The sequence below is a fragment of the Polypterus senegalus genome, chromosome 3 (assembly GCF_016835505.1).
Source record: "Polypterus senegalus isolate Bchr_013 chromosome 3, ASM1683550v1, whole genome shotgun sequence".
Classification (NCBI taxonomy): domain Eukaryota; kingdom Metazoa; phylum Chordata; class Cladistia; order Polypteriformes; family Polypteridae; genus Polypterus; species Polypterus senegalus.
The window spans coordinates 29,705,750-29,718,377 of NC_053156.1; the positions used below are offsets into that span (position 1 = coordinate 29,705,750).

Consider the following 12,628-nt stretch of genomic DNA (forward strand, 5'->3'; position numbering starts at 1 on the left):
TATTAAAAACAAAAGCTGGTTGGAACAAAAACCTACAGCTGCAGTGTGCCCCCCGGACCAAGGTTGGGAAACAATGTGGTAGAGTGAGGAGCAACAGATCCAAACGATAAATGTTGGGACTACAACTCGGTCGTCCCCGTTTAGTCAAAACAAACTGAAAACAAGTGGTCTATGGCGCTGAATAGAAATCAAAGGAGACAAACTAGACAGCTGATTAGGCCTCAGTGAATCCATTCCTTTTGAAGGTTCTGAACTTGGAACTCTATCCTGCAATGTGCTCTCCTCTTAGAGGGATGCCTTCTTCTTGTGACCCTGTTATTTATATGTGGGATTCTGAAAGGAGCGGAGTCAGCTGCCCTCTCTGAGCATGTTCTCTGCACTTTGAAGGAAATGGAAAAGGACATGATTAGCACCAGGACCCCCTCTCATCCCAGGGTGGTATTATGTACCTCAGATGAGCCAGATGAGATGAGGGTGATCCACTGATTCACATCCATGACAAAAGGAATGTCCCAAAATTGTGCTTTTCTATAACAAATATATTCCATTTAGTTAAGATAGTCTTAAGATTATTTTTTTTTTATCTTTTTTATGTCCATTTTCACCATTGGTTTAAAAACTCATTTTGTCAAATACAGGTTACACAGGATATAGTTGTATTAATTTTTTAGTATCTTGTGAAACTGGACATTCACATTGGTCCACATTTCTATGTCTCCTCAGAAGGAGTTTAACTACCTCTGGACGATAAATCTGAACTATATTATGTTTGTTTTAAAAGTAGTATAATGTATTTAAACTTTTTTGTCTTGTATTTTTTAATTGTAACTTTGATCTCTATTTAATTGTTCTGAACTTACTATACTAATGTTGACTCCTCTGTATTGTTAAAATCATTGATAATCTATTTTCATGTATTATTAGTTCAAATTGACTTTAACATTTGCCATTGTGAATCTTATATTGAATGATTTTGAACTGCTTCTTCTTACTTTAGCTGACTTTAGAAAGCACTTTGTGATGCTGCATTATCAAATAAAAAGTACATGATTCGTTTTTTCTTTAAGGGTGTACAGTATCTATGGAAGTGGAACTGGTGTGACGATTGGAGAGTTTGGTGTTAAGTTTGACTTTTTAGTTAAAGACAGCTTATAGGGCTGTTGCAAGTGGCTGGTCCATCTCTCTCTCTCTCTTTCTCTTGTTTTCTTCTTTTATTAGTTCTAAAACATTTGAGGGGGGAGGCAGACATGTACATTTGCTGATTATGCTGCAAACTTGTTTATTAAATGATGATTGTGCTTTTCGTATTAATAAAACGTAAGGGCAAAAATATTTTTATTTCAGTTTTGATTCATTTTTTTGTATGCCTTTCAGTATGATTTACATTCCCATTCTGCTTCTAGTTGGAAGTTTTCAGACTATCATGCAATCTCTTTCCCTTATTATGCAACACGCCAACAGAAATGTCTGCATGAACTGCATCGCCCTTAGATGTGCTGGTACAGACTGTATCTAGAAAAGAAACTGGACATGCTGTTCTTGTCGCTAGCATTTCAGAAGCCACAAATAGTTTCAAGGCAGAAAGATCTGATCCTAGCAATTTCATGCTGACAATCAATAAACTGTCTCAGGTTAATGCAGAACTGTACTATTGCCATTGCTACTTTGAAATATGTGCTTCGCTAAGCAGACAGGACAATCCAGGCAAACATGCACACAGTGGCCCCTTGTGGGCAGACTATGGGCATTGTGGGCTTAGGAAAATATAAAACATATACTGTACTGGTTAATGTGGGGACTGCTACAAAGGGCACTTTAGCAAAGAGTTTTTCAGGCTCATGCCCAAATGCATGTCCCCTGCCTTTCTGCCCACATTTAGTTTTGGGGAAAATGTTGCTCTGATGTACAAATCCCGACTGTGCCATTGTTGGCTGCTCGCATTAAACCAATATTTTTGCTCACACAGAGCCTAAACTGGCCCAATGTCAGTTTGTTTGCCTGGTGGCTAAGTGTAGCTTGCATGTAAATGACTAGCTCAGTGATTGTACTTCTCATCTCTATCTCTCTATCTTTCTTACTCTTACTCTTATATTATTTAAAATGTAGACACACCTCTTACCGAATTCTACCTAGTTTCATATATCTAATATGAGCTGCCAATACATAGCTGTCGCTTACATAAGGTCTATTCCATGACTTCAGCTCTCAATGCCTGTACACATTTATGTGGCAACAATGTTCATGGAAAAACATTGAAGCCAATGGCACAGACAAGGACTAAAGAAAACAATAATGGTGACTTATTTCTAACTAAATAATAAGAAACACACTGTATTTTAATGGATAACAGTAAGAGCACAACAATAGCAATAATTACTGCCAGAAAGTGACATTTTGTAGGTATCATGATCCTCTCCCATTGCATCTGGGGCACTAACTGGAGACTACATGAGGTCATAGTGTGTTTTTCTTCAAACGTGAATCCAACTTCTGTTCACGGCGCAAATGTGGGAACAAATGTGTTTAAGAACTTCTGGTGGACGGTGACAAACCATTGTAAAAAGACAAAGGATATGGTTTGATCTCTATCGGTTAGTATTTTTCACAATTATTTATTTATAATTTATTATTTATTCATTTATAAGTTGACTGCAATTTAAATTGATTTTTGTGTTATAACAAGTGGCACTTGCTTGCACTTGACTTGATTGTCCAGTTGATCTGTGATTCAATATATCAGAAGATTACAAACTGAAACAGGTTGGCAATATGTTTAAAAAATAAACAAATAAATACCATTACATTCTGGAAAGAGTTCTTTGTGCTTTGAAAAATTTCCTAATCTGTCAAAAATAAATGAATAAATAAATAAATAAATACAATATTAATGTATGGTATGATATCTAGCAGGAAATCAACAGATTAAGAGTAATTGGCCTGTGTTATTGTGTGCATAGAGGGTCCTTTTAAAACCATGATCCATTGATATTTAATATATCTGTTACTATCAATTCAGGGTGGCATGGTGGTACAGTGGGTAGCGCTGCTGCCTTGCAGTAAGGAGACCTGGGTTCCCTTCCCAGGTCCTCCCTGCGTGGAGTTTGCATGTTCTCCCTGTGTCTGCGTGGGTTTCCTCCCACAGTCCACAGACATGCAGGTTAGGTGCATTGGCGATTTTAAATTGTCCCTAGTGTGTGCTTGGTGTGTGTGTGTGGCCCTGCCCGAGATTTGTTCCTGCCTTGCGCCCTGTGTTGGCTGGGATTGGCTCCAGCAGACCCCTGTAACCCTCTGTTAGGATATAGCTGACTATCAATTCATGGCTATTTACTGTATAGATTGTGTTATGAATCTAAATGAAAAGTTCTTTCTGGAACATTCATGTGGATGGGTCTTTTGGTTCCCCTAAGGCATTGCGCTGAACAACCACTCTGGCACCTTTATTTATTGGAGTTTAGAACTAATTACTTCCAAGATTTGGCTCTATTCTAAATTGGGCCAAAATTGAAAATGAACAGATGGAAAATATTGTTTATAACTAGCAACTTGGCGTGCACTACGCTGCGTGTTGGATGACCACAGTTGAAGGACTCGATCACGGCGTAATCTGTCTTCTCTCTCTGTAGGGGTTTCAGTTGCCTTTCGTTGTGTGGCAGAGACGTGGCGTTGAGCTAATCTGTGTGAATGCTGAGTGTCCGTTTCTTGCGAGCGACTGTCACGCCTTTGTCTCTTTGCTTCGTGATCACGCTGTAATGTGTCCTCTCTCGCAGCAGCAGATTTAGTTGCATTTCGTTTCGGCATTGTTCCGTAAGTTCTCCTCCGTACAAATGCACATCGGTAGCTGAAGACGGAAAGGCATAGTGGGCACCGTGAAACACACGAATTGGTGACCAGGGGAACCATCCGACTCAGACACGGGGCTCGAAATACTCAAGTGCACATGTTATTTATGATTAAATTTTTTTTTTTGTTATGAACTTCCCCAAAAGAGTTGATCCCTCTAAATAGTTAATAGTATATGAACAATATAATGTGTTGTAGTACGGGCATTAATTAGCGTCACACCTCATAACCTGCATACACCACGTGTTTGGCTGTAACGCCAGAAGCGCGGTGAACGCTGTAAGGGTAGGTTGTGGTTTCTGTTTCTTTCGTGATTTTTTTATTTCATTTTATTGATTATTTAATAGGCAGAGGGGAGAAGACATTAATGTGAAGCTCTGTCTATTTCTTTACTTTTGTTCTGAAAAGATTTTTGGGAGCAGGAAAAATAAAAGCAAAGGGGAAAGAACGGAGGGGGGTAAGCAGGAATTCTGAGAGGGGACGGACTGGGGCTTTTCTACGGGGCGGCTATAGAGCCAAAAGGAACGCGGACACGGACACGGCGCTGGGCTTTTATTATATAGATATTCTTCATTGTGCACCTTGGTGAGCTAGAACCCAGTTTAGTGTTTTTTCTTGGCTTCTTCTTAGTATTTCTGAATTACTTTTACTTTCAAAACCTTTACTATGAATTGGATTAAGTGGATTTAAGAAAGCAGTGTTATGTTAGATTCATCATTGTTTAAAATTATTACAATAAATACAGATCCCTTTGAATTTAACAATAACAGCAACAAACATCATATTTAATTGTCTCAATGGTCATTAACTTTAAATAATTTCTAATAAATGTTATAGTGAAAATGGGGTTCTCCCAGAGCTTCTGGTTTCCACTCATTTTCTGCCTATTGGGCACTCAAATTAAGTACACTGAAAAAATGTTTTTTTGAAATTAATACATTTTTTTTAAGGTAAATTCACTTCTATATAATTACATTAAATTTATTAATTGTGTTTTAGTACTATCAGCTCATTTATTTTGAGTAGATTTTACTAAAATTTTGTGTTGCTGCAACTAGTTATGCACGTTCAGTTTACTTAAATGTTTTACATAAATGGTCTCCAGAATTTTATTTATTTATTTTTTTAAGTAAAATGAACTCAATCTGAGTTTTAATGCTAATAATTACTAATAAATAGTTTTGAGTAAACTGAACTTAGTGTATAAAATGAAAATATAGAATTTATTAATGTATTTAAGCTGTTGTTAAACTTTGAAAAATTCAAATTTAGAACAGAAGCGACTTGAAACAAAGCTTTAAGTAACTTTATTGTCAATGAAAATGAAAAGTATACAAAAATGTTGCTTCGCCAGAATGTTGACATATGAAACTGCGCATTTGAAGAATCTCATAAAGTACAACAGAACAAAATCCTCTCTTTAAGAGTATTACAAAAATGCTTTACATAACACAGACACTACAGATTTTCACATAGCATGTTGTTCAGGCCAAAAAGTTTAGGGGGCAGCCTTTTAGCATTAATTTGCTTTAGTAGTTTTTGCACAGATTCATAGTAGCATTTTAGCTCTTTGGGATACTTTAACTTTAGTGCATAAATCATCCCTAACATCATTGCACAGGCTCTTGCTACAGTGTTCAGATTGTCCAGAATGATGGCGCTGTCAATAACAATTCCAACATCTGCATCGACTCCAGTGTCTCCACCTTCCACCTTCATGATATAGATACCCATGGTAGTCCTCTGCTAGTTAAGATGTCATCTCCTTGGACATCCTGTATATTATAATTTAATTTGAAAATGTTACATTTTTGCCATTAAACTTTGGTATTTCATAAAGTTGTTTTTGTTAAAATGGACCACTTGACTTTCAAATTATGTTTATTGTAGCCACTACTCACCTTCAGCTGCTGCCTATACCTAAAGAGAAAAAGTATAAATCACATACACCCTTCACAGTCAAGAATTTAGACCAATGAACTTACATGTTTGTTGTTTGAGAAGGAAATGAGTCCTGTTTCACTCCAAGATTGAGGACTAGTACAACCTACAAGATAAAAGTGGGTTTCAGTGCCAGGGCAAGTGGATGGACTGGTAGCAAGCACCAGCTCTTGGTTAGTAATCTGTAAAGTTTCTAACTAAATATAAAACATATTTGTTTCTTTATCTAAATGTAGCTTTCCAGACAGAAATTACATACTGTATAATGCATATTAAGGGCGACACGGTGGCGCAGTGGTAGCGCTGCTGCCTCGCAGTTAGGAGACCCGTGTTCGCTTCCCGGGTCCTCCCTGCGTGGAGTTTGCATGTTCTCCCCGTGTCTGCGTGGGTTTCCTCTGGGCGCTCCGGTTTCCTCCCACAATCCAAAGACATGCAGGTTAGGTGGATTGGCGATTCTAAATTGGCCCTAGTGTGTGCTTGGTGTGTGGGTGTGTTTGTGTGTGTCCTGCGGTGGGTTGGCACCCTGCCCAGGATTGGTTCCTGCCTTGTGCCCTGTGTTGGCTGGGATTGGCTCCAGCAGACCCCCGTGACCCTGTATTCGGATTCAGCGGGTTAAAAAATGGATGGATGGATGGATAATGCATATTAAAGTAAGGTTAAAACTGCACAGAAGAGGCTACAGCCACACTGAAAAAAATAAAACATTGGATCAGCTTAAAAAAATTAAAGTAATCAATCACCCAAAATATTTGACGTTGACGCAGCATAAATCATTTATTCAGTTTAACCATTATTTTTCAGCTCCATTCAAACTATTTTCTGAATGTTGAGCCTACCAATTATTTTAAATCGTCCTAAATAAAAAAAAAAATGTTGTTTTTATTGAGTTAATGACTATAATTCATTCAACTCGATTTGGTGTGGACCTATATAAACTCTGAAGAAGAGTTAAAATTAACACTGTAGGTGTGAAATTAACACTTTGGATTTTGCTGTGTAGAAGTAAAACATTTTTCATGACAATAAAACAAATTTATAATTGTAGGCTATATATTGCATTTTTTTTTGCAAAATGTTGCAATACTTAAACCTAGAAACTCAAAACTGAATTACCAGCACAGTTTAACCAAATTATTTCCTACAAAAACATAAATTCTCCTAAATGTATCAACAGTTAGGCCAAACGTTTGAGTGTGTCCTGGCAATCATCTAAGACATTTGCTCACATGGACTGAACTGGTCATACACAAAGTGCCATGCTTCTGACATTCCACTCCAGGCAAACAATTATGCGAGTGAATGAATGGGGTGATGTGTCCAATGTGTCTGAGGTAATCTGCATCTAAAATAATACCTTTTCCATCTGATAAAGTGCAGGCCTTCTCTCCAAGATGCCTTTAGATCTTCTTGAATATGAGTTGTCACATTTTTTACATTGCCACATTCTTGGATAACTGAGGAAACATGAGATATGAGATACAATAGATAACTGTAGAGTAGTTTACGGAGTAGACCACACCTTAAGTTTTCAATTTAATGTAAGAGCCAATCTTAGAAAGTTAAAGCTTTGAGTTAAACTCATATCAGTGTTTGCTTAATTTGAATAGAATATAATTTTCTTTCCTGCTCATAGACAATGATATAGCATTTTACCCCCTGCAAGTTAGTAAGATGCCTCATAGTTAGGAGACCCAGGTTCCCATCCCGGGTCCACCCTGTGTGGAGTTTGCATGTTCTCCCCGTGTCTGCTTGGGTTTCCTTCAGGTGCTCCGGTTTCCTCCCACAGTCCAAAGACATGCAGGTTAGGTGGATTGGCGATTCTAAATTGTCCCTAGTGTGTGCTTGGTGTGTGTGCCCTGCCCAGGGTTTGTTTTCTGCCTTGCACCCTGTGTTGGTAGGGATTGCATCCAGCAGACCCCCCGTGACCCTGTAGTTAGGATATAGCGGGTTGGATAATGGATGGATGAAAGTTAGTAAGAGATAGAACTTTCTTGCTTTAAGTAGGATACAGTGTGTTAATGGAGTCAGTTGTTGGTGTTTTGAGCAGTTCCCAGTGCTAGCAGGGACTGAAAGACCCATTTACAGCATAGAAATGGGACAGGCATACAGTTTTCTGACCATTTAGAAAGAGTTCAACTGTAAGCAAAATTAAAGAAATGAAACAAGATTTATAAGCTGTAAACATAACTTATTTTTCCTATATCAGTTTTCTCAGTTTTGTATGAGCTATTTTACTTTGAATTTTTAACTAAAGCTTTAAAAAAATCAAAGATCTGAGGAATCATTTCAAGCTTTTGCTGAATCCCATTTATAAACTAGAGCCACTGAACTTTGGTAATTTTGGGTAAACACAGCTACATTTACGTTACGTTTACTTTGTATACTTTGTGTACTTGGTAGACAATTGTCAAGTTCAACTTACCAGCATCAATTAGTTCAATATTTTTTCCCCAGCCCAATTATCACAAATGCCCTCATGATATTGTAAATAGAATTTACCACAATGACTTTGACAGGAGCTTCAAAACAGGTTTTGCAGCAAGAACAATAGATCAGCAGCTGCTTCACTAAAGCTGAAAGAAAACATTTGTTAGTTTTTAAATTATCCATCAAAGTGTGTCAATTACTATTGTAATTAAGAACAGCCAACATTGAACAAAAATTGATTACACTTAATCCTTTTTTTGACTTGAGGCAGCTGCCTAACATTTTTGATACATTTCTTCCACATGTAATTGTTAAAACGATGCAGTAAATTATTATTACCAGATAGAATTGTCTAGGCCTTCTAACATTAAGGCCGATAAATACTGAACACATAAGAGGGTGCATAAAAGATCACAAATGAAAGAACATCCAAAGAAGCACAAAAGTGGCATTTTCTACTATTTAAACAGAGAGACAAACAGTATTTAAAACATTCAGCAGAGCAAATGCATTTTAACAACAGCTGTAACGTTTAGTGACAAAACCCCTCCTCACCTCAACTGCACTCCGTGTCCGCTCCATGTGTGGAGTGAGCACGGCTCAGGCTAACATATACGTAGTGAAAGGCAAAGGAGAGAAACAAGTATGTCTATTAATGACGGCAAAACTCAGCCGACACTCCAAAAATGAGCTAAACTGACACAAGTGCACAGGTGGTAATGGTGTACAGTATACTGCGCTGCTGAACCACCAAATCACGCTACCTGACATATGCTATCAAGCATGAATGCTGAAATTATGATCAAAGCAAAGGGCAGGTACACTTGGACTAATGTAAACTTCAACAGAATGCAAAGTAATGTTTTTTTCTGTTTACCAGAATTAACTTTGCTCGTTCTTCTGTTACAAGCTCAACAATGTGGATAAATGTGGTTAACGCCAGATCATCTTCTCCTTCGGTTTTTTCTTTTTAAATTTTCTTTTCAACACGATTGGCAACCACAGTTAAGGCGCATTACTGCCATCTATAGGTGGAAATGTGCAAGTCACAGATAAACTAACAAAAACGTTTAGATCGAATGAGTATTTCCAGTTTGATGTCCATGCAGCCAGTTTATACTGTATCCAAGTAAAAAAAAAAAGAAAAATAGTTTAAACTGTTAACATGAATCAGAAAATGTGCCTGAAATGAAAAAAACTAATAATTTTCAGCTATTGGAATGACATAAAACACATTGTATGAACAACAGCTTTGTTTTACTTTATTTAAAGTATGTAAAGGGTTTAAAGTAACTAAAATTTAATCCATTATATTTACCTTGACCGGTGCATAAAGAGATGGATGATGATCATGGGGAATTAGACCTATTAAGGCCACATAGTTTTCTACATTTTTCCAAATCTTTACTAACCCTATCATTTATAGATACCCAAAAGATTTTCATGCTCGTTTTTTAAGGTTCTTGTTTGTATATAAACAGCTGACATTACGTTTTATTTTAAAGCACATCTTTGCTGTACATTTCCAGTAGTCCCCGCCTTAACAGTGTTAATGGAGCTCACCTAAACAACTGTGGAGCTAACAAGTAATGTCTGCGACTGCAGTTACAGCTCTGACTCTGGTCAAGTATCGTCACGGTCCATTCCAACGGCTGCAGGACTCAACTCGTGCAACCCGCGAACATGCTGTCCTGAGAGGAGTTTTCCGAAGCAGCAAAAGGGTCCATGCATTGACTTTCACTGTAGTTTCTACATCTTGCCATATTTTGAAAGAGTATGATTTTTAATCATGATTAATAGTGAAAATGACTTAGTAATATCTCAACATCCATGAGTTGTGATGATTGAAAGAACCTCGGAGGAGAACCGCACCAGTTTGCTAGCAATGCATATACGTCTGCCAAAGTCGGGGCCGCCAACATTTGATAATATTTCTCTTGTTAATATATAAGCGATTAAACTAAATCATATTGTGTTACAATGAAATGTTTAGTTATCACGGACTAATGTTAGCTCATGTTAACACCGTTTATTTGTAACTGAAGCTAGAGCAACGTTAGGTTGGAGTTACACACGCGAAAATACAATGCCGTATATCAAACTTTTATTAATGAAATTATAGTATTTGTTAAGGAAATAGAACATTTGTGCAACTACGAATGTATTACATGATATATGCATTCTCAATAAAGCAAAATCTAATAAATAAAGTAATACAAAGAATTACTCACCAGGGACACAGCAAACCGAAAATGGCGAATTTGTTTGAGATGGTTGTACAGGGCTTTTCGTGGTCAAAACACGTTACTTTACGGCAGTGACTACACGCATGCCTGAGATGTCTTAAATTTTTTAAGATGATATTAAATAAGTTTGATGAAAACATAGCAGAAATGATTTGAAACAACCTATTATTGTCTATTAGAATCAAAATCGCATTACATTAATGAAATCTGCCAAAATTAATTATGTTGTATTTACTAGGGACCAAAATCATTTTTTTCAGTGTTACTCTGATCATCTTAACCAGCTCTTTTCAATCTAAAAGAATCTATCCCCATCCTGTACACTTAATCAAATACTTTCATCCACTACCTAAAGCGTGTGACCATAGTGGAAGATGGGAATGCACACTGGCAAGTAAGAAGGCAGCTGTGACCAGGGACTTAGCTCGTGCTCTGTCACCACCATATACATGTATAAGTGCCACTGCTTGACCAACCTGTTGGCAAATACAACAATGCCCTTAATCATTACTTTTGATCAGGACTCTAAGGTATTTAAATTGTATTATTTTGGGGTATATGTAGAAACCAACACACTCTTTTCTAGGAGAAAAAGCATACCCACCTACCAGCCTATCTACACTTTTAAATATAAAGGTGTCAAATGCAATAGGGAAACCATTTTTAGTTCCTACAAGAACCATCCACATGAAGGTTTCAGAAAGAGTCATAATTTATTTAGATACGTAACAGGCTGCATAAATAACAATCAATCAATCAATCAATCATTTATTTATATAGCACATATTCATATAAAAAAAATGTAGCTCAAAGTGCTTTACAAAATGAATAGAAAAATAGAAGACACAATAAAAAATAAACATAAGTCATTATTAATTAACATAGAATAAGAGTAAGGTCCGATGGCCAGGGTGGACAGAAAAAACAAAAAAACTCCAAAGGCTGGAGAAAAAATAAAATCTGTAGGGGTTCCAGACCAAGAGACCACCCAGTCCCCTCTGGGCAATCTACCTAACATAAGTCAAACAGTCCTCTTTGTATTTAGGGTTTTCATGGAAGGACCTGATGATGATGGTCACGTAGACTTCTGGCTTTCAGTCCATCAATGTTGGTGCATCATGATGCTTTGAGTAGGTGGTGGTGGCGCAGGCCGCCACCACAAAGAAACCAAAAAGAAACAGAAGAGAGAGTAGGGGTCAGTATGGATTTTGGAGCCACTGTGAATAGTAATTATGAAGAATTGAACATACAGAGTATCAGTATTAAGTTAAAGTGAAGTTATAAAAAGGCCATGTTAAAGTAATGTGTTTTCAGCAGTGTTTTAAAGTGCTCCACTGTATTAGCCTGGTGAATTCCTATTGGCAGGCTATTCCAGATTTTAGGTGCATAACAGCAGAAGGCCGCCTCACCACTTCTTTTAAGTTTAGCTTTTGGAATTATAAGGAGACACTCATTTGAAGATCTAAGGTTACGATTTGGAATATAACGTGTCAGGCATTCCGATATATAAGATGGAGCGAGATTATTTAAGGCTTTATAAACCATAAGCAGTATTTTAAAGTCAATCCTGAATGACACAGGCAACCAGTGTAGTGACATCAAAACTGGAGAAATGTGTTCGGATTTTCTTTTCCCAGTTAGGATTCTAGCAGCTGCATTCTGCACTCGTTGCAAATGATTTATGTCTTTTTTGGGTAGTCCTGAGAGGAGTGCATTACAGTAATCTAGTCGACTGAAAACAAAAGCGTGAATTAATTTCTCAGCATCTTTCAATGATATAAGAGGTCTAACTTTAGCTATGTTTCTTAAGTGAAAAAATGCTGTCCTAGTTGTCTGATGAATATGCGATTTAAAATTCAGATTACAGTCAACGGTTACCCCTAATTTTTTTACTTCCGTCTTAACCTATAATCCTAGTGCATCAAGTTTATTTCTGATAACCTCATTGAATCCATTATTGCCAATTACTAAAATTTCAGGTTTCTCTTTATTTAGTTTGAGAAAATTACTATTCATCCATTCAGAAATACCAGTAAGACATTGTATTAGTGTATCGAAAGAGTCGGAGTCATCAGGTGCTAACAACAACAACAATATCAACAACATTTATTTATATAGCGCATTTTCATACAAAAAGTAGCTCAAAGTGCTTTACATAATGAAGAATAGAAAAA

General features: G+C 37.0%; 1 long non-coding RNA gene across 1 annotated transcript; it reads right to left on the reverse strand.

Moving 5' to 3' along the window:
• Window positions 1-5,191: 5,191 nt before the first annotated feature.
• LOC120524973 lies at window positions 5,192-10,471 on the reverse strand. Its single transcript, XR_005632875.1, has 5 exons — window positions 10,440-10,471; window positions 8,281-8,354; window positions 7,136-7,235; window positions 5,826-5,887; window positions 5,192-5,615 (listed from the first exon to the last, which is right to left on the reverse strand). It is a non-coding gene; the product is annotated as an uncharacterized LOC120524973 (long non-coding RNA).
• Window positions 10,472-12,628: the final 2,157 nt, after the last annotated feature.